The sequence below is a fragment of the Leptodactylus fuscus genome, chromosome 4, assembly GCF_031893055.1.
Source record: "Leptodactylus fuscus isolate aLepFus1 chromosome 4, aLepFus1.hap2, whole genome shotgun sequence".
NCBI lineage: Eukaryota > Metazoa > Chordata > Amphibia > Anura > Leptodactylidae > Leptodactylus > Leptodactylus fuscus.
In genome coordinates this window covers 194520507-194542445 of record NC_134268.1, presented here as the reverse complement: position 1 = coordinate 194542445, position 21939 = coordinate 194520507, and the positions used below count along the sequence as shown (strand labels likewise).

Below are 21939 nucleotides of genomic sequence, written 5' to 3'. Positions count from 1 at the left end.
CTGGGTGGAGGACCCAGGGATTGGAAGGACAACACATGCACTTGTTGGGCCTGTAGATCTGTGGGTTTGGCTAACAATCGTCATATGTGTATGTAGCTTTGAGATGGCCATATATAGTACATATGTATCACCTGAACCTGGATACAGTCAAGCATCTAATGTGTATGAGAACCTCACCTAGGAGTTTGGGAATAAAGGATTGGGTAGATGATTTTCAATTGCTCGATCCTTTTGTTCTTGGAGCGCCTTTCTCCCTTTTTCCAATGCAGTATACATGTATGTCTTGGCCGAACGCTCACTCAGATGAAAAAGCCAGGCAAGATAGCCATCAGACAAATGAACGTTTGGCTGATATCTATCTAAAGTGTATGGTCAGCTTCACATTCACCACTAATGTAGATAAGATTGGTAACTTTGGGTCACTTTGTACCAGTAGACCCCAGTCCACTCCTAATCCTGGCATCCCTCTGCTGACAACTTGACTTGTAAATCTATGTAAACAGCTACAATGTCTACTTCCATATATACATTCTACTATTTGCCATAGGTACCTAAACCGCTGTACTGGGATTATTCTTGTGTTTGTGACTTGAGGATGTGGCCACATGTTGCTCCAGTGGTGGAGATCTGCATCTAGTATTGAATGAGTTACTCTTTAGTAGGTTTCTCGGTGAGCTTCTAAAGGTAGATTAATCATTTTGTGCCGTGCTATACATAGCTAGAGGAATGGTGTTTGTTGAGTCGTGAAGTACCAGACGTGTCACTATGGAAAGTCACACTGAGAAGAACACCCAAGGGAATGAAGACTCACTGCAAAGTGGCCGGCTGAGGAACAGCAGGGGGGCCGCCAGGATTTGCCTGCTCATAGGGGAGTTGTGTTTCATCCGCAAGCAGGTAAATGCTGAGATAACAACTGAGTGACCTCAATCTGTTCTTTCAATTAAATTGCTGGGTTTTCCTTTGCTATGGTGGATAATATTCAATATATTTGATTTGCTACCATCGCCGTGACTGCTGTATGATACACAGTCTATAGAGTATGTGAAATGATGTCTGCTTTTTTGTTAATTTTTTAGTGGCTGTTTTTGTTTGTTTTGTTTTTTTCTTTTATTTGTTTGATATTTTTTATTTCTAAGTATTTTGCAGCCAGATGTTAGGTCTTATACACATGGCTGAGTGTGCAGGCCAAGTGAGGCTAAGTTTACACTAGCGCTGTGCTCTCTGTTATTTGGGCCCACTGGGGGACCCAAACGCCGGAGTGCCGTCTGCGAAAACGGTGGTTACCTTTGTGCACATAGGCTATAATGGGGTTCGTTGGGCGTCCATCGGGTTTCCAGCGTTTTTATTCTCAGTCTGGCAGAGAGAAAAGTCCCCTGTGCTGTCCTATGGAGACTGATGCAGATGTGAACCTAGCCTAAGCTTCAATTTTTTTTTTAAAGGGACTCTATCAGCAAAATTATGCTGTATGAGCCCCACATATGCGCTATGCACGAATAGCCTTTAAAAAGGCTATTCAGGCACCGCAAATGTTATTTTAAACCTCCTCCCCGTTTTTTAAAATAAAACCATAAAAACATATTTGTAAATTATACCTATCATGCACGGTGGGCGGTCCTCCACGGTCCGACGTCATCTTGCTGTCACGCCTTCCTCTTCTTTCTTCTTCCAGTGACATCCTCCTGTCCTGGCTCTTGCCCGCCTTGATCTTCTGTTCTTCTGTTCTTCCGGCGGGTTATGTTCAAATCCCGCGCGTGCGCAGTATCGCTCCCTCCGGAGCACTGCTGTGCTCGTGCCGGCGCCAATTTTGTTGTAGTTCTAAGTATCCCTTTAGAACTACGCAAGTGTACTGTGCATGCGCAGTATGCTCGCGAACTTCTTCATCCCGGAAGAAAATAAGATGAAGGCATGGAAGAGCAAGGACAGGAGGACGTCGCTGGAAGAAGAAAGAAGAGGAAGGCGTTACAGCAAGATGTAGTCGGACTGTGGAGGACCGCCCACCGTGCAAGATAGGTATGATTTACAAATATATTTTTATGGTTTTATTTTAAAACGGGGGGGGGGTTAAAATAACATTTGCAATGCCTGAATAGCCTTTTTAAACAGAAGATACCCTGATGACATTTGGATTAACCCAAAATGGGAGACCCCTAGTTGGAAGAGCCACAGGCTGCACACTTGGTCATGTGCATGTCGCCTTAGATATAAGGTTTGGAGGCAAACATGCGAGAGGCTGTAAGCTGTGGGGGAATTTACTGTTCCTACTATGCCAGAAAACTGGTGTGGATGGGAATAGTTGTGGGGCCTCTGTGGCTCACAAAAAGGCCACTTCCTCCTTTCTGCTCCCTGCTCATCTCTCTTTAAGAAAGTGGGCAATGTGGGGCTGAGACATTTCGGGCGACATCTTTATTATACGTCATGCCAGAAAACGGACCAATTCCAACAAGAATGCACCTGAATTAATGAAAGGATGGAGCCTCTGAACAATTTAGTCACCTATAGCATTAGACAAGGCTTGGATTAAGACTGGCATGCAGAACGCCAGTCTTAATGATTTTTTTTGTGGCTTTTTTTCCTTTACTTTTTGGATCTTCCATAGACTTTACTATATGAAATTTTAAAAAATGCAAGAAAATACTTGTTAAAAACGTTCATGATGTTTTTTTTCGAAGATAAAAATAAAAACCCCACGACAAAGTATGTGAGAAGGAAGCCTTTGAGAGTGGCATTGTTGTGAAGGTGTCTGGATATATCCTTTCACCAGTATACTGTACAGGGTATATATAAGCACATGGTGTTCTTGTCTATAATAAGTCAGAGCAAAAGTTGACCCTTTGGAGAGGGCGTTAAATTACAATTCCTGGCATACTTCATTTTAATGAAAGTTTGGAATTGCCCAATTAAAAGTGGCGTAAAAATAGATATTCTCTCTTTAGGCGCAAACTATGGATGCTCAGGCTAAAGCGAGACATTACCGGAAAGATTTGCCCCTGAAATATTAAACATAGGACCTATTTATCAAAATGGCCTGTAGCAACCAATCACAGAGCAGCTTTCATTTTTGAGGAGCAGAATACAAAATGAAAGCTGCACTGGGATTGGTTTCTTTAGGCAATGCTGCCACATGGCTGGAGCTTGGACAACAGTGCATGGAGAACATACGTGTGCTCCTATACCATGTTCCAAACTGTATGTCTTAGCAGATTCCGGCTTGTCTGCCTTGTCTTTCTTAAGTTAGAATCTCTTGAAGTTCTTTTTTTTTTTTTTTTTTTTTTTTTAAATTCCCGTACATATATGCTCAAAAATTCAATCAAATTACACGGAAATCTTATGTAAGTCTATATTCACATCTGTGTTGGAGAATGCATCCAAAACTGCACATAAAAGTCCTGCAAATCTGACTTTTTTGTCCGGTGGATTCCGTTGGAAACCTATGTATCCTATTATAGTTAATGGGAGCCATCAGGTCTGTATGTGACCACTATTGAAGGGGTCTGCCTATCCATTGTTCTAGTCCTCCGAGGGTCCTCCAACAGACCAGAACAACATATTGTCTGACATTGCTGTGAACCTACCGCTATAAAGCTTTGTTATATTGCATATGCTTTTAATTTGCCACCATTTTTTATCATAATATACTAGAATGTTAGATAATTTTATAAGGGTGGTTCTGCACGACCATTGTGACAGTCTATTGCTCTCATCCATTAGAATGAGAGCAATAGACAGTAACAGTAATAGAGGCAGACGGAGCCCTCTCAGCGTCCATTCCCATTGCCTATAATAGTAAATGAGGGTCCAAAGACCTAAGTGGAAATGTTCTCATTTCTCTAAAGATCTTTTTTGCACATTGACAAAAACCACGATATCTTGGCAGCGGAAGCAATGATTCACAACCGGAAAACACTGTTTGACTCAGGTGACCCTAATCTATCTGTTTGCGGGGTTGGCTTCTGGCACACTCACATTAAGGATATATTCGCACACTCAGATTTGGTGCAGAAATGTTTATGAATAACTTTTTAAGAATCTTGCAGGAATAAGCGTGCTTGCTGATAAAGCAATCCCCTTTGAGACTTATTATACTGATTTTCAGTCTCAGAAATTTTTGCAACAAATCTGCCCCATATGAATATACCCAAACTAGCACTTTAGGCCTAGATATATATCCCTGATCTAATGTTACTATATATATGGTGTCAACTGTACAGGGTAGAAGTATACTAGGTGGGTGTGCTGCCCTTATTTTTCTACACTATATTGCTTATCCTATTGGAGATTCTTGGTCCCAGCTCGCAATGACATTGTATCCCGATAGCGTATGGACTGTTAGGAGCTATAGAGAAGATATATACCGTATATACTCGAGTATAAGCCGAATTTTTCAGCACAGTTTTTGTGCTGAAAAAGCCCCCCTCGGCTTATACTCGAGTCGGCAAAAAAAAAATAAATATTTTTTTTTTTAGGGGGGAGGGGTCTATGACCAGCCACAATATCAATGTATAGAATCTCCCATAAAATAGTGGGGGGGAAAAGAAGCTTTAAGAAAAATAAAAAAAATGTTCTTCTAAATCCCTCCTTTCCCTACAATACATACAAAAGTAGAAAATGACTGTGACACACATACACATTAGGTATCCCTGTGTCTGACAGTGCCCGGTCTACGAAATATAGGGGCAGACAGACAACCAAAACACCCCCTCCCCTTCCCCAGCATCTTCTGCACCCAAAAATTCCGACCATTTTAATTTTTGAAATTTTCCAGTAGCTGCTGCATTTCCCCCCTCAGCTTATACTCGAGTCAATAAGTTTTCACAGTTTTTTTTGTGGTAAAATTAGGGGCCTCGGCTTATATTGGGGTCGGCTTATACTCGAGTATATACGGTAGTAATGGAGGGTTACACCACATTACACATTGTATTGACAAATCTTCCTTGAACCTCTTGAAGGTTCCTTAAAAGGATTTATTTCCTTTCAGTTTAAACTTGAAAAATACAACTTAAAGGGGCTTTCCAAGAGTTAAATATTGATGACTTATCCTTAGGTCAGCTTATCAATATTTAATCGGTGGGGGTCCGACTCTGATTCAGACTCTCGCAGCAGGGCGCTGTTTCAGCTTCACAGGCCATTTGCATCCCTTTATTCATCCCATTCATTTGTTGCCTACCCTAAGGATAGGTCCTTAATATTACAACCCCCCAAACCCCTTTAAGCTAAAGTATCATTGGAAAGTTAAAGAATCTAATAAAGCATGTGAAGTATTATTAGAAGTGTCATAATTCTAGTATAAAAGAAGCAACATCGCATCTATGAGTAAGATGTAGAAAGCCTTAGTTCATAAAGGACGTGGCTTCACTTATGGATATCCATTGTGAGTCATAAAGTAGATGTATATACTTTCCATTCTGGTTGAAGAGTTGTGGTTTGGGAGAAGAGATGAGGCGTTACGTGGAGCGGAGGGTCCAGATAAAGTATGTGTTATTTTCACTTTAGTGGCTAAGTGTAGTGTTATGTGCCGAGCGACCATCTACTTGAGATCCATTAAATCAGTTCTTTAAGGAAGGCGAGCACGATGGCCTAGTAATCTTTTGATCTGATGTCAGAAGAATTCTAGCGTCTCGCCATACATTTCCCCTTCAACTTCAAGTAAATGACAAACACTGAAATGCTTAGACGTGTTGGGTCTGCCAGAGCGGAAGTTTCCTTTACATAGCGACTTTCCATTCTCACTCATAGAGGAGATGTCTTGAAGGTACGTGGACAGGGCATTATTCACACACCATGTGATGGCTCTTTTGAAAACACACGGATTTCACTGTGTCTATTCACATGTTTGAGGGCCTTTCTTCACGGGCTTTATGTTTCGAGTGTATTCCTGATAACTCCTTTTTAGCTAAGTAGCACCATTTTTTTTTTTTTTTTTTGTCTCGTTTCACTTTGGCTGCAAGGAGAGTAGACTTGTCCAAAAACTAGGCCCCACTTCCATACAAGAGTAGATTCTGTTGACAGAGCTAGACATTGTAAGTAGCATGTCACATTAGTAATGGGAGACTTCCAGAAAAATGATGAGTGCCTGTCTTCTTGTATTCTACTATAGTCTTGGTAACCCTTGTTATAATAACATTGTCAAGGTGACAACAGTCACAAGCAACTACTAAAGCTCCCTGTGGGGTTGTCAGCTAAGAAAAGCAGCTCCCTTCCTGTACGTTAGTGCCTCTCCTCCTCATCTTTCTATGGTAGGGGTCCTACTCCTTGTGCCATCTCTATGGCTGTTATAGACCTCAGAATCTAGTGTTTGTTTTATATGCGATAATTCCACTGTCTGAATACAGATGTTACTAGAAAAAAAACCTGCGTCAGAAAATAGGTTCTTATATAAAATTATTATCCTTTAAGGATGAAAAGCACAGAACCTATCCCATGTTGGATAGGATTGTAGCTATATGGGATGCAGTTGAAACCTGTCCTGGACCCTTAAGGGGCTCCAAAGGTCCCTTTTCCTACATAAAATATACCAATATTCTAAATGGCACAGGATAGGTATGGGGCCCCGTTAAAGATTTTGTATTGGGGTCCAGGTGTTTCAAGTTACACCTCTGGTTGGACATGTGCCATGGAGCCCCTTATACTAGGTCCAGACTAGTGCTGGATCGCCATTGTTCTGGTCTGTTGGGCGTCTGAGCAATGGCAAGGCAGTCCATTTAGATAGTTGTTACACATTTGACTATAATGGGGTCTGTTGGGTGTCCTTCGTTTTTACCGATGGAGGAAAAGTCGTCGGGCTCTGTGACGGAGTCTCCAACACAGATATGAACTTGGCCTTACTATGGGCATAGTATTAGGGCGCCCCTTAAAAATAACAGAAATGTGGAAAAAATCTTGACTTTTTTATTAAAACCTTGATGTAGAATGAGAAGCGATTGAATGCTGTGTTTTATATGTCGGTATAAAGCAGTCTGTGTTGATCTGCCATGGAGGGGCCCAGTTAGGCGGTTTACATTAGAGCGTGATGTTTCAGTTCTGGGGCATGTTATCTGCATTGGAGCGGATATAATGTTCTCCTACTCTGAACATTAATGCTTCAAGTGGCAATTACTGCCCATAATTATATTTCTCCAAGTTTATCTGAACCAGGGGATACATTGGAGCCTCTCCGATATGCAAAATTAAACCACAGCTCTAGTTCCTTTACCTGCTAGTCATGCTCGGGTTTTGCCATGCAAAGTTGTGCCGGGTTTTCTCAGCTGGGCTGAAAGAAAAATAGGAAGTTACTGATCTTTATTTATCGTAACGTACAAAAAGATTTTATGTATAGATTTACACCTGGACTTCATTTTACTAATGATATTAACCAGCTGCACATGTTATACACATATGTAGATGCTCGGTGCGTATGTTTATGTAATACATATATAAGAATTATATCAATCTTCCTGTCGCAGTTTACCATTTAATTGCTATTGTGAAAAAATAAATAAGACATTTTGCATTATGTCATTTCGTAAGCCCACTAGGATGTCTCTTAAAGGGATTCTACCATTAAAAAACTTTTTTTTCTAGGTAACACGTTGGAATAGCCTTTAGAAAGGCTATTCGTCTCCTACTTTTGGAAGTGATCTCCGCCGCACCGTTCGTTCGAAATACCGGTTTGTACCGGTATGCTAATTAGTTCACTCGCAGCGATGGGGGCTGGCCCCAGCGTAGGAGATGCGATGGGGCCTCCCCATTGCTGCTCGAAAGCCGACTCCAGCGCCGCCTCTGTCTTCTTCTGCATCCGCCCCTTCCTTCTTCGGCTTGACGTCGGACGCCTGCGCAGTACGCTTTGTTCGGCGAAGTTCACCGAACGTACTGCGTATGCAAGCGGCCATAGTGCCGACACCGCAATTTCGAACTTCGCCGAACAAAGCGTACTGCGCAGGCGCCCGACGTCAAGCCGAAGAAGGAAGGGGCGGATGCAGAAGAAGACAGAGGCGGCGCTGGAGTCGGTTTTCGAGCAGCAATGGGGACGCCCCCATCGCATCTCCTGCGCTGGGGCCCGCCCCCATCGCTGCGAGAGAACTAATTAGCATACTGGTACAAACCGGTATTTCAAATGAACGGCCCGGCAGAGATCACTTCCAAGGGTAGGAGACGAATAGCCTTTCTAAAGGCTATTCCGATGTGTTACCTAGAAAAAATAGTTTTTTAATGGTAGAATCCCTTTAAGGCCAAATTCACACAGCCAAGTGGAGGGCGTTTTTTGTTTCACCCAAATGTCATCCGAATGCCTTTCACAGTTCGTTCGTTCATTTGTTAATTTGTTCGTTCGTTAGTTCGTTTATTTCTATATATTCAATAGATTGGCTGTGTATGGTTCAGTCGGCCATTGCATGAGCAATCTTTCCATGGAAGACTATTCCCAATCACTTGTCCTTCTCCAAGGTTGTTGACTAAGTATGGCCAGTCCTAATGGCCAATATGCACTAAAATTTGTATGGCTGCCTCCAGTGGGGTAGCTATAGGGTATGTAGAGGTAGCATTTGCTACCAGGCCTTGGAGCCTCAGAGAGCACAATAGGCTCTCCACAACATAAGGCACTCCTATTATGTTGGGGCCCCATTACATATTGTGCATTGGGACTTAGGATCTTCAAGTTATACCTTAGGCTGCATTGACTTATCACCAAATGATCATTCATTCAATTCTTGTTCTGCCATCAGCTTACTCCTACCTATGTGTATGGCCATCTTTCGACCCCAGAATTAGGAGTGGTGTCAGGTCAGCTACAAAATAGCTAGTAGTGCCTTTAGTGCCTCCATACGAATATTCTTCAGGTACTAACAAGGATGGCGTCTCTCACGGGTATTGCATAGTCACTTATAGCGTATGTGTCTGTGGTGTAGTCTTCAAAACTGAGACCTTTTCCGTATACTAAGCTCTCCATGTAGGCCTAGGCTTTTTCGGTAAGAGCAGCATCATTAAAAATTCATGATGACATTTGTGTGCTTTTGTCCATGCCAGTGTGATCAACCTGAAGAAATGAAAATAAAATCAGCCCTATATCTGGCTGCCAAGGGTTTCTTTGTAGGCTGGGTGAGAATAATCCATAGGGCGGTGCAGGTAAAAATCACCAGGGACATTCCAAGAAAATTGGTCGAGGCTGCGAAGTGGAAACATTGGAATGAGACAACAGCTGTGTCGGAGTTTTGTGGTATGTGCTCTTAGCTGAACAGAATATAGAAAATGGAGATGTTTCCACATGATCGCCACTTAGGAAATAATTTCATTTTATAGAATGAGATGTATACAGGATGGCGGAAATAAGACTATATTGAGGTGGGGAGCTGAGTCATCACTAGGCCTTAATGTGCTTTGTCTAGGTAGCAACATAATCCATTGCTGTTCTCAGTGATTTCCAAGCTCGATGTACATCATTCATCTAATCTTTCAGGAGGATTCATCTTTAGCTGATCTGGGATGTATTGTGATGGGGCTTGTTAAGTTCACACATCATAAAATACATATGGGGGGAAAAATCTAATGTGTATTTTTGGTATGGACCTGTGGTAGAAACTCAAAGCTCAAAACTCAAAGCTTGTCCCGTCTACCATGGATCTATCTACCGATCGATTCTCTCTATGCAATGGGGCACTTGAAAGTGTGGTAGCTTACCATGGTATCAATGCTGTTTCCAGAGGTGAAATCATGGCAAGTGGATGGGACACTGAAAAATTAAATATATTGCAGAAAGTTTTTATGATTTTTGAGGGATTTTCTGCACAGAAACTTTGAGTTGAAAAACTCATTGTGAACTAAGCCTAAGGTTAAATGCATATGAAAGTGTACATGTATGGGTACGAGAGAAAACGGCACCTGGATAATATCCATGTGTTGTTTGGGCCTTCCACAAACCCATACGTTTCATTGAGTTAGTCCAGACCACAAAACAGACAGTAAAAGTACCTGTCCTGAGCTTTGCCAATTTACTCTCTTCCTCCTATACACACCAATGATAATCAAAAGTCGCGTGTGTATGTAGGACGTCAAAGGGAATCTATCACCTTCCCCAAGCATATTAACATTCCACCACTGTGTTGGAGCACATTACAGTAATAAACATCATCCGTTTGTTAGGTATGTCACTGTTGTAGATTTGGAGAAAAAAGCAAGTTTGAAATCTTATGCAAATGAGGCAATTAGTGCACTGGGGGCGGGACTCCAACTCCCTGGAGCATTCCGACCCCCGATACCTCTTGCTTGTGTTACCCTATGCAGCCAGAGTTGTTCCTCCCACTGTTATGACATCACCCATCTTGCTTGAGTGGCCAGACCATTGCTCCCAGGGCTGAAGACACCCCCCCAGTGCACCATCTGCCTAATTTGCATAAAACTTAAAAATTGTGCACCTAAATAACAAAGGTATGTTTTATATCTCTGCAACGTGCTCCGTGGTGGCAGCTGGATATGCTTGGGGGAGGTGGAAGACTCTCTTTAAGTAAAAATGGTCGTGTAAATATATCCTAACCATGAACTGGTTCCTTAAAGAATCCCTGTATGTTGATTTATACTTTACCATCTGAATATACCATGTGGTATTTCCCACTATGAACGACCATATGACATATTCTTCCTCGCAGTTATAAGAGATGGGGGTCATTCCGATGACGTCTTTTTCATTCATGTATTACAGTGTATTTTTAGCCTCCTTTGACATGGATGTGTATACATTGACCTTGCCTTAATGTTGCTGTCCTGATTTCTTCTCACATGTCAATCACATTTCATTTATGTTCCACTGATCTTGGATTGAATAAACCCCGGAGAGAAAAATGTTCTTCTGAGAAACAAATGTGCCCAATAAATCCTCTTACAAGTGGCTGTATGAACGGAGTTTTCCAGATAAACAGCACGTTACTTTATTCGCACGGCAACCCGTGAGCTCTTTATTTTCAGAGGGCCGAGGGTTTGGCCGTCCTGTCATATTGGTTTATTAGTAAACTAAACAGTTCTCTGTGTCGGAGGATTCCTCCTAAGAAACTGTAACAAAAAAAATTGAGGTTTTCCCCCTGCAAAACATTTAACTCTCCCTGTAACATTTATTTTCCAAATTTTCTCAAGGTTCTTGGTCTCTTTTTTTCCCCTGTATTTATTAACCTGGGCCAGCACCGAACAGTGTTCCAGTTCCAGGGTTTTTTTTTTTTTTTTTTATGTAGATTGTGAGCCCCATATAGGGATCACAATGTACATTTTTTTCCTATCAGTATGTCTCTGTAGAATGGGAGGAAATCCACACAAACACAGGGAGAACATACAAACTCCTTGCAAAGGTTGTTCCTGGCGGGATTCAAACCCAGGATTCCAGCGCTGCAAGGCTACAGTGCTAACCACTGAGCCACCGTGTTGCCCCCCAGTTGGCTCTTTCTTACGTATGAACCAGTATTGGGATAGACATTGTAGGAATAAGCAAATATTTCATGAATGTCCTTGTTTTTTTACATTTTTTTTTCTTCTCCTATCAGTATGTCTTTGGAATATGGGATGGAAATCCATGCAAACACTGGGAGAACATACAAACTCCTTGCAGATGGTTTTTTGCCCTTGGTGGGATTTGAACACCAGGACTCCAGTGCTGCAGTGCTAACCACTGAGCCACCGTGTGGCCCCTGTCCTTGTTTTGTATAGGGGTATTAAAGCAATATCCATAGAGTATTGACATGTTTAATGTGAAACACTAGTCCAGGGACCCTATTATAAGGAAGGGTAAGTAATAACGTGCATACAAAAAAGCCATTGAACTCAATGGCTAACTACATTTTAGGGTCCATTCACACGGAGTAACGTGCCACGTGATGTGGCACGTATACGGCGTGTGAGACTTTGCGCGCCGTCAAAGATCCCATTGATTTCTATGGGAGCCTGAATCATATACGCTGCGTTATTTTACGGCCGTGATTTTGCGACCACAAAATCACGGCCGCAAAATAATGCGGCGTATCGCGTAGCACGTTACTCTGTGTGAATGGACCCTTACACGTGTATTTTTACATGTGTAAAATGAACAAAATAAGCGGAGCGTAGACAGAATACATGGAGCGTAAACTCCGTGTGAAGGGGCACTAATACTTGAGCATCTCATTTTGGAGCAGTAGTTTCTAGATGTATTTTTTAATGAAATATCCACTTTAATTTTATTGTATAAATGCATCAAGTATTTTATAGGCTGCAGGTTTGTGAATGTATATAAAAATATATCGAGCTCCTCTTAGATTTCCTAATAGGGAGTCATCAAAATTTGTTACAAACCCTGTTTTAATCGAGGATTATTTGATGAGTCCCCTTATACCCTTCCAGATAAAATTAGCATTTCATCGCAGTGCATATACTAATATACGTAGGAGTCGCATAGAAGATTAATTTAGCGTGATTTACATGTAAAACGGAAAGTGGGTCATATATGCATTTACACATTTTCTATGCAGAGCCAGCAAATCTGAATCGTATTCTTTTTATGAGCTCTGTAATCTCTTATAAATCTTCTTCCGCAGTCCATGTTCAGGCAGTCATGTAGGACCATATCATTACTGTGTTCTCATTCCAGCTAAAAATAATCGATAACTATAGCGTGTGCTTAGTAACCAAGGTGAAATGAGCAAAGAGCGTTTCTGGAAAGCATTGACAGATCTTGAACTTACTAGTGGTAATCTGATAGTACACCTCCTTTATGTGCTGTATTTGGATAAGTAACCATTACAAGTAAATGACCAAACCCATGAATCAGATCTATGAGACCCCAGGGGTGTTAAGCATGTAGTGTTTAGTAATAATAAGATCCACCAATGGCCCACCTACCTGGTTATATCAAAACATAATTGGATTGTTAAACTTCAAGAGTCTAAAACTGTAAGGGCTAGTTCACACGGGGTCTTTTGGCAGTAGATTTTGACGCGGAATCCGCTTCAAAATCCTCTGCCAAAAATGGCTCTGCTGACTTCAATGGGAGGCGCTTGCTTCTTTTTTTCCGCTAGCTAGTAGTGGAAGAAAGAAGCAATGTCTGCGGCGTGAAGCTCCGGCCCATTCATATCGGAATGCCGCGACGGAATGTGTACACACAGAACTCCGTTTGGACTAGGCCTAAGTTTTATTTAGTTTCTTAAGGGGTGTGCTCATCAAAAAGTTGAGCAGGATTCAAGGCATGTGTTATCTGAATCTCAGGCTGCGTGCACGCTACCGTGTGTAGTTTACGGGTCAGTAAAAATTATATTAGTATCCACGTGGTTTTCACTGACCCATACATTGAAAATGAATTGACTGAGCTCCCAATACAGACAGGTAAAGCTGCATTTCCCGACTCTTCAATTCGGCATCGGACACACAGCCACAAAAACTATGGCTGTGTGTGTGTGGGCCCATATTCTTATCCAGAATTCCCAATAAAAAGTATGGTCGTGTGCATGGGGCCATACATTTAAAAGCTGTCTACCAGGGACTGGTTTCTGATCTCATGACTTGGGAACGGACCCAGCCTGGCACCCCTTGGTCTGGCTCCAAATAATCCCCACCGCATGCAAGTACTTTACCTTCCCCAGATATCCATTTTGGCATTAAAAAAAACATAAAAATTGACAGGTTCCGATCTGAAGTAACCACAGGTGAAAACTGGTCCTCCAATAGACATCATAGTCTGGGTGCGCTATGACAGACATGCCCTTATTCATATAGTCCAGTGAGACATTATTACATGGAATCTCCATAGATGGTAGACATACAGGAGTGTGGAAAAAGTGAACAGCAGAAGACAAGAGAAAAAAAAAAACTAAATTCTACTTAAATTTGAAATGAATATCTAAGGCCGGGATCAGACGGGGTATTTTGGATCGGATTTTGATGCGAAATCCGTGTCAAAATCCAGCTAAAAAAACCGCCTCCCATTCACTTCAGTGGAAGTCGGTCATGGGAGCTCGCGGAAAAAAGAAGCAACCTGCCCTTTCTTGACACAGAATCTGCAACGGCGTCCGTGTTGCGATGATCCATCCTGACTAGGCCGCGTCAAAATCTTGTCCAAAAAACCCCATCTGAACCCGGCCTAACGTTTAGAATTAAACCATTTTGCTTCCCATTCACACATTGAATTTTTATTTATATCGCAATCCAAAGACTTGAGGAATGAATGGAACTTCTCGTCTAAAACCCAATCCCTTTGTTGAGAGTCAAAGGTGCCAAGAAAGGGCGTGTTGTAATGACTCCTAAGGAAACCATTAAACTTATTTATTATCTAACACAGTAACACGTCACATTTACTTGGCTTGTATACTCTTCACTAGAACTTCTGTTCACACCATCAATTTCTCTTAGTTTTTTACCTATTATTCACGTATTACTTACTTTTTTAATCTTTGGACTGTAGTACTGGGTTGTAGATATATGATTCTGTCCCAAGAGCCCAGTGTAATGAAGACCCACTAATAGAGATGAGCGAGTAGTATTCGATCGAATACCTCGCCGCCATAGAAATGCATGTAAGCGGCCGAACACCAAGGGGTTAAACGCATCGAATATTTGATGCACTTAACCCCTTGGTGTTCGGCCTCTTACACGCATACCTATGGCGGCGAGGTATTTGATCGAATACTACTCGCTCATCACTACCCACTAACAGACGAGGCACCAATATACTAGTGTTATATGGAACCACCAACAGATGAGCCTCTAACATATCAGTAGATGGGGAGCCACATGGATGGCACGGAGGGACTTAGGTCTATACTTTATGACTAGTGGATTATTTCCTTGTGTTTTTTTTCTTCTGTAGATTATAGGGTGTGAAGGCACCGAGGTCCTGGATATGTGTACAACAATACGGGTGATATTTTTTTTGGCAGAACCTATTGTAGACAAATAAAAGGTGCCCAAGTAAAATGGTCTGATTTTGACTCATGTCTAAGAATAAGTATTATACAGTTGACGTGGCAAAAATATAGCCCAAAATAAGCAATGTCTGAGTGTTGTTCCTTAGTTTCCACTTTCCTCGCAGACAAACTACACAGCTCTGCTTGTATAGGGAAGGGTGGAGAGGAAATGTCAATAGAGTAGTAGAACTCCTTTAATTTGCAACAGTTTCTGGTGCTAGATTTTGGAATACTCTTCTATAGTGGATTGTTTCTGAATTGGCCACGTTCTAATTTTGCAGGTCATTTTTCAGGCTCCGTTGATTTAAAGGTAGATGATCTATGCTTCATTTTTAGGGGATAAATGTATGATCTGTGGAGGTAAGGGGAGTCCCACAGGTACCGGATCCCACTCCCCCTGTCTGTGGAACTGATGGAGTGCTAACACTGTAAGTGACCACGGTTCCTTTGAAATGGAGTAGTGAAGACCCTCAGTCTTGAGGATGGGCTATTGTTATTCATGGGCCATCCCTGTGAACATGCTCACTCGGTTCATGAGAACTACAGTGATTTCAATAGAACTAAGGGATACAAGTGCTCTATAGAGTCTCGACCTCATCCCACACGCTATATACTCATCTTCAAGGAGACTTGACCACAGAGGCATAACTTGAAGCTCCTGGGCCCCCACTTACCATGTTCTATTCATAATATTCGTGTCTTTGTATGTCATGGAGAGTCATTTCGGCCCCTAAGGCTGAGTTCACACGGGGTATTTTGGTCAGGATTTTGAGGCTGTATCTGCCTCAAAATCCTGACCAAAAAGACGGCTCCCATTTGAAATCAATGGGAGACGGTCAGTTTTTTTTTCCGGGAGCCATTTGTTCCAGCTCCCGGAAAAAAGAACAGGAATGCTCATTCATCAGGTGGAATCGCCTGAAGATACTCCCTATTGACAAATGCCTCTGAATGAGTGCAATGCTCAGTAAATTCAGTGAACCATGGGGGCTCAGTGGTTTGCACTGCCACAGTCCTAGGTTCGAATCCAAACCAGGACATCTTCAAGGAGTTGGCATCTTCTCCCCATGTTTGTGTGGGTTTCCTACTCCGGTTTCCTTCCACACTCCAAAGACATACTGATGGAATATAGATTGCGAGTCCTATATGGCACATTGACCATATCTATAAAGCACCATACAAGTAAGTAATAAAATCCTATCTTTCTAGCAATTGCTGCAGATTTTACCTCCCACACGTCCACTAAGTGAAGCAAGAACTCTATGAAATGACCTTTTTGGTCTGTAGGCCTTATATGTCTCCCCTGTGCGAGGTTCTTAGTTTTGTATGTCTGACTGATAATCTGGATTGTATTATAATCCATAGGAGCCAGGTTCTATGGCTGGCAGATTAAATGTGTTTTCTTCGCCTTGTAGCTGCAGGGTGTCGTTCTGCCCCACATTTCAGTCTCGTACAGGCGATGAACAGTTAAAGCTATTTAGCCAAATGCAAGCAAATGGTTTGGTAATGTTACATGACAGCTCTCTCCAGCAAGCCCTGCATTTCATTCCATTTTAACATGCCTGAGAGTGGATCTATTTTCCGGTGTAGATTAGTCACAGTACAGGGTTGCTGTGTTAATTTGACTGAAAAAGACAGATGCGGGCTCCGCCGTTTTAGCGAGGCGACCAAGATCTCTGTAAATTTGGGCTTAAATATTGACATTGGTCGTGTTTGTCTTTAGCACTTTAGCTGGAATTAGATAGTAACGTTGTGAATGCAGCGCGTCATAACACTCTATGGGGTAAGGTGGGAGAAAGTCTGCTCATAAATCATGGATTTGGGTTCCTGAGCTATAAATATCTTCACGTTGGATGCGCGCTGAGAGTTTAGAGCTGAAAATACATGCTGGTTATGAAAAGATTACGTCTGACTGAACTTTAATGTACAGGCCCTGTAATCCCACAGGAAGATAATGATGGCCTAAAAGCTACCTAAAGCATTCATATACTGTATCTATAAGCTGTACAGAATGTGCCTGAGATACGCTGCACCCATGACATACAAACACACAGGGGCACATTTACTAAGCTTATAGGGGGTTTCTAGGGTTTAGGATTGGTCATGTATTGAAGATCAGGGGGATCTGAAGCTCAGGACCCCTGCTGATCAGCGTTGCGTAGCCCCATTCAAGTGATTCAAGCCCCTTTACTTGGTAAGTAGTAAAGATGATGTAACGCTCATCAGACAGCTGACCGGCGGGGCTCCCAGTGTCACCTTTCCTCCGGTGATCTTCAATTGATGGCCTATTTAAAGGGATCCTATCATTCACACACTATTTTTTCTAGGTACCACATCGGAATAGCCTTAAGAAAGGCTATTCGTCTCCTACGTTTCGTTGTCTTCTCCGCGCCACCGTTCGCCTACAATCCTGGTTCTTGTCGGTATGCAAATTAGCTCTCTCGCAGCACTGGGGGTGTGCCCCAGCGCTCAAACAACACTAGGGGTGTCCCCAATGCTGCCAGAGAACTCTCTCCAGCACTGCCTCCATCTTCGTCAGGAGCTTCCTCTTCTTCTTCCGGTGGTGGCTTGTAACTTCTAGGCCTTGGGCAGAGCAGACTGCACATGCCCACAGGCCACGAGAAAATGGCCGCTTGCACAGTATTGTAAGTGGCCATTTTCTCGTGGCCTGTGGGCATGTGCAGTCTGCTCTGCCCAAGGCCCAAGGTCTAGAAGTTACAAGCCACCGCCGGAAGAAGAGGCTGAAGATGATGCTGCTGAAGAAGATGGAGGCGGTGCTGGACAGAGTTGTCTGGCAGCATTAGGGACCCCCCAGTGCTGCGAGAGCTAATTTGCATACCGACAAGAACCGAGATTGTAGGCGAACAGCGGCGTGGAGAAGACAACGAAAGGTAGGAGACGAATAGCCTTTCTTAAGGCCATTCTGACGTGGTACTAAAAAAATAAAATAAAAAAAAGTGTGTGAATAATAGGATCCCTTTAAAGCTGGGTAAATCTCTTTTTAGGCTAAGGCCCCACATTGTGGAAATGCAGTTTTTTGTTTTTTTTTGTTGTTGTAAATTTTGATGCGTTTTTTTGAGCCAAAGACCAGAATGGCTACAAAAGGAATGGGAAATATTTTGGAAGCTCTTATACTTGTACCTTCTGCTCATCCACTCCTGGCTTTGGCTCAAAAAAACGCAACAAAATCTGCAACAAAAAATGCTGCATTTCTGCAATATGAGGCTTCAGCCTTAGGGGGCATTCACACGGAGTAACGCTGGGTGTGTATCACAGCCGTACACGCCGGCGTTACGGCAGACTGCCGAACACTTCCCATTCACTTCAATGGGAGCGCTCGTAACAGCGGCGTTTACGGCTGTGATACAAGCCCAGCGTTACTCTGTGTGAATGCCCCTTTAAGGCTAAGACCCTATGTAGTGAAATGAAGCAAAAAAAAAAAAAATGCTGCACAAAAACCACAGTGGAAAGAGTTTTCACGTTTTTTTTCTGCAGAGTTTTTAATTGTTGTATTCCCCCCATTGATCATTAAAGTATTTATAAAGTGGCATATCCCAGTTTGTAAGAAAGCCATGACAGACCCCATTGAATTAAATTCAATGCAATCCATCTGTCAAGCTTCTGGTATTTCTATAGTAAGGATAGCAGTGTACACCCCAGTATTACTTTTTACATTTCACATGTTATAATCTATTTTTACAAAAAAAAAACCCATATCCTGCAATTTTCACTCTGGAAACTAAGCCTATTAGTAGAGGTTTACTTGCCAATTCTGTTGGGTTTTCTTCGCAGCGGTCACCTCATTTACTCCATAGATCGTATTACAATAACAGATAACACCACGGACCATGACTATGCTGTAAAGCATGTAACTAAATGCTGTTCACAGAGGAAAAATATAGAATTTAAATCTACATCGATCTGGTTCTAATAAACTAAACATTTAAAAGGAACGCATGTCGGAGGTCTACATAAGGTAGTTTTCCCGTCCTTTTGGATGACCTGATACTTGTGGTAGGTACGTACTAGGCCATAGGTTCACTTAGGTCTACTTTTTTTTGTTTTTATCTGGATGTCTGTGTTGAACACTATGTTATAGTATATACAGTACACCGATGTTTACAGGCACAACTGGATACCCTTTTAACTTTATCATGTGAACAATAACCTATGGATATGTCTGATTTCTATACTGAAACGACTCCCATAGAGGGTTATGGACATGCGTATCTCGCCTACCGCACAGTGTGTACATTGCTTTACTTTCCCCTCTGTTTACCCTCCGCATTCTGCTTGTATTTGTCTTCCCTTGTGACGGCAGAATGTCCGACCAGGTGACCGCTCGTGTTGTCGCCCTCCCTGCAGACCCAGAGTACATGGGGCCAGTGTGGCATGGCGGCAGTTGGGTGTGAAATGGCTGGACGTGTTTGGGAAGGGCGTATGCTGGAAGGTTCGGTTTGTGCTTTGACAAGTAGCAGCTGTTCTCTTTTCCTAGCATGTGTAAAATCAATGCTTGCACAGGCATTCTGGGGTTAACCCTTACAGTGCTGGCTGTGTTTTGTTTCCCATGTGTAGGCTTACGCTGACTTTAGATTACATTGGAAATGGGCTTTTCTATAAACATATCAGCCTTGGCCCGTGGCTTGGTAAAAAATGAGCTGCCAAGTACGAGCCGCACTGAGGGATGACTGAACGTCTACGGTGAAGGACAGGCTTTCTATAGCTTTTAGCTGGAGCAGGTGTCCAAGGGAATTGGCTCTTAAATATAAAAAATATAGTGTGTATGTGTCTGGTATTTCTGTATGTGCAGAAAGCAGTAGCCACTTGTGTAGATATATATTGGCATAGTGTTTCCTACCCCTCGCGAATATATTTGAAGCCAATAAACTGTAAACATTGTATGTAAATATGACTATGGTGACTTTGTCGCAAACAAAGATCGCCAGGTCAACCGACGACTTCTTCACTAATGTTACATTTCTTCACGTTGTATCTTGACTTCTAGCTACAAAAAAGCTGCGCAGTGCTGGAAGTCGAGGTTACAACACACTAAGGGTCGCAATGTTACTCCATTCGCTAACATTAGGGAAATGGACATAGGGCAACACGGCGATTTTTGATTATGTCATGGAAGTTGCAGCTAAAATCGCAGTATAGCCTTAGGCCGGGGCCCAACATGTCGTTAAAAACTGTACATCTCTAACCTTTCAATATATTTGGGCTGAGGTAACGCAGCATATATTGCAGTGTATGAAAGATCCGTAAAAACAGACAAAAATATAACATGACCTATATTTTGATGGACCGTGTGAATAGCCGCCATTCACAGGCATTGGAATGAATGCAGTCGTTAAAAAAACATCCATCACACGGCCGATATTGACTGTCACGTGAATATAGGTTAAGGCTAGGTCTACAAAGAGATGTGTGATAGAAGATGGCAGGGTTGTACTCGTGGTAGGCCAAACCATGAACTTCGAATCCTCTATTTTTCCACAGCCTGACTGTAACTCCTTCAATTTTTAGGCTACATTCACTCCACCAATGGTAAAAACAGCCGTGAAAAACATCTACTTTATATGGCCATTTGCACCTGAGGGGCGCACGATTTCACTGATACATTTGGGTGTGTCGGGGGGAAATCCGTGAAAGCTGACAAATAGCACATGATGGAGAATAAGACCAGTAACAAACCCAGATCTCAACATCGAACCCAGGAATGGACGAGGAAATCCCCAAACCTTTAGTTATTGAGTATTATCTTGAAAGAGAATGAGTTATGTATTTTCTGCAATCCCCGGATGGCATGGCATTTTTTTCATCCCATTTAGCTCTGGGGTTGGGGGAGAATATATTTGTTCCTTGGCAGCAGGATAGTCCTAATTGTGGGACATCTCCAGGTTTAGTACAATACCTCGAGGCCATCATGCACTTCTTTGATGAAATCTCATTAGCAGGACAGTCCAAACCTTATAAAGTGAGTGGCAAGTGTACCATCTGTTGACAAGAAGCCCGATCGTCTGGCAGAGCTGACTTCAAAGGCTTTGTTCTGATTGATATGGGCGTCGGGCAGACGAAGATTTCTCTATTGCATTTGTAATTGCCATTAATGGAAATCTGAAGGGAAGAAATAAAGCTATAAAGTTTCATCCATAATCTACTGTGTGATTCACAATATTCTGACAGCCTGACCCACGCTCCTCTGGAATATTTTCAAGATAATGGCGCGAGATTTATGTACTCTACATTCACTCATTTCAGGGAATACTTGGCTGCTACGTTTCGTTACAGTGAAAAATTACTTTTATGATGTTGCTGGTGGACTACTGATAGTACAAGGAAGTTTTGAGAATAAAACATAAAATGACATAAAATATAATAATGAAATATAAATTTACCGGTATGGGGGTAAGACTTTGTCTTTATCTGTCCAGGACTATGGAGTCAGGAGTCTGGACTCATTTCAGATGGAGTTAGGGTCAGAAAAAAGTTGCTGACTCCAGCATCAAAACAAAGTGATCCATTGTTTTTTAGTTATAGGGCTGGGCAGTTACCGTATATACTTAAGTATAAGCCGAATTTTTCAGCACAGTTTTTGTGCTGAAAAGCCCCCATCGACTTCTGCTCAAGTCAGCAAAAAAAAAAATTCAGGGGGGGGTCTATGACCAGCCACAATGTCAATGTATAGAATCTCCCATAAAATAGTGCAAAAAAAGAAGAAAAGGAGATTAAAAAAAAAAAAAAAAAAAATGTTCTAAATCGCTCCTTTCCCTAGAATACATACAAAAGTAGAAAATTGCTGTGAAACACAAACACATTAGGTATCCCTGTGTCTGACAGTGTCCGGGCTACTGAATATAGGGGATCTGCAGTGCTCCTGTTCCATCGGGAAGGGGTTAATAGGAGCACTGCAGATAACCTATATTCAGCCAGGCTGAGTTCCAAGTGGAGGAAGAAAAAAACAGTCCTCAAGCTCAGGGAAGGGGCAGACAGACAACCAAAACACCCCCTCCTCTTCTCCAGCACCCAGCAACTACTGCACCCAAAAACTCTGACCATT

The 21939-nt window shown here is 42.3% G+C and overlaps 1 protein-coding gene across 10 annotated transcripts in view; it reads left to right on the top strand.

Moving 5' to 3' along the window:
* The window catches only part of DIP2C (disco interacting protein 2 homolog C), a 346599-nt gene that overhangs the window by 25241 nt on the left and 299419 nt on the right, over positions 1–21939 (top strand). The gene's annotated exons all lie outside the window — the stretch shown is intronic.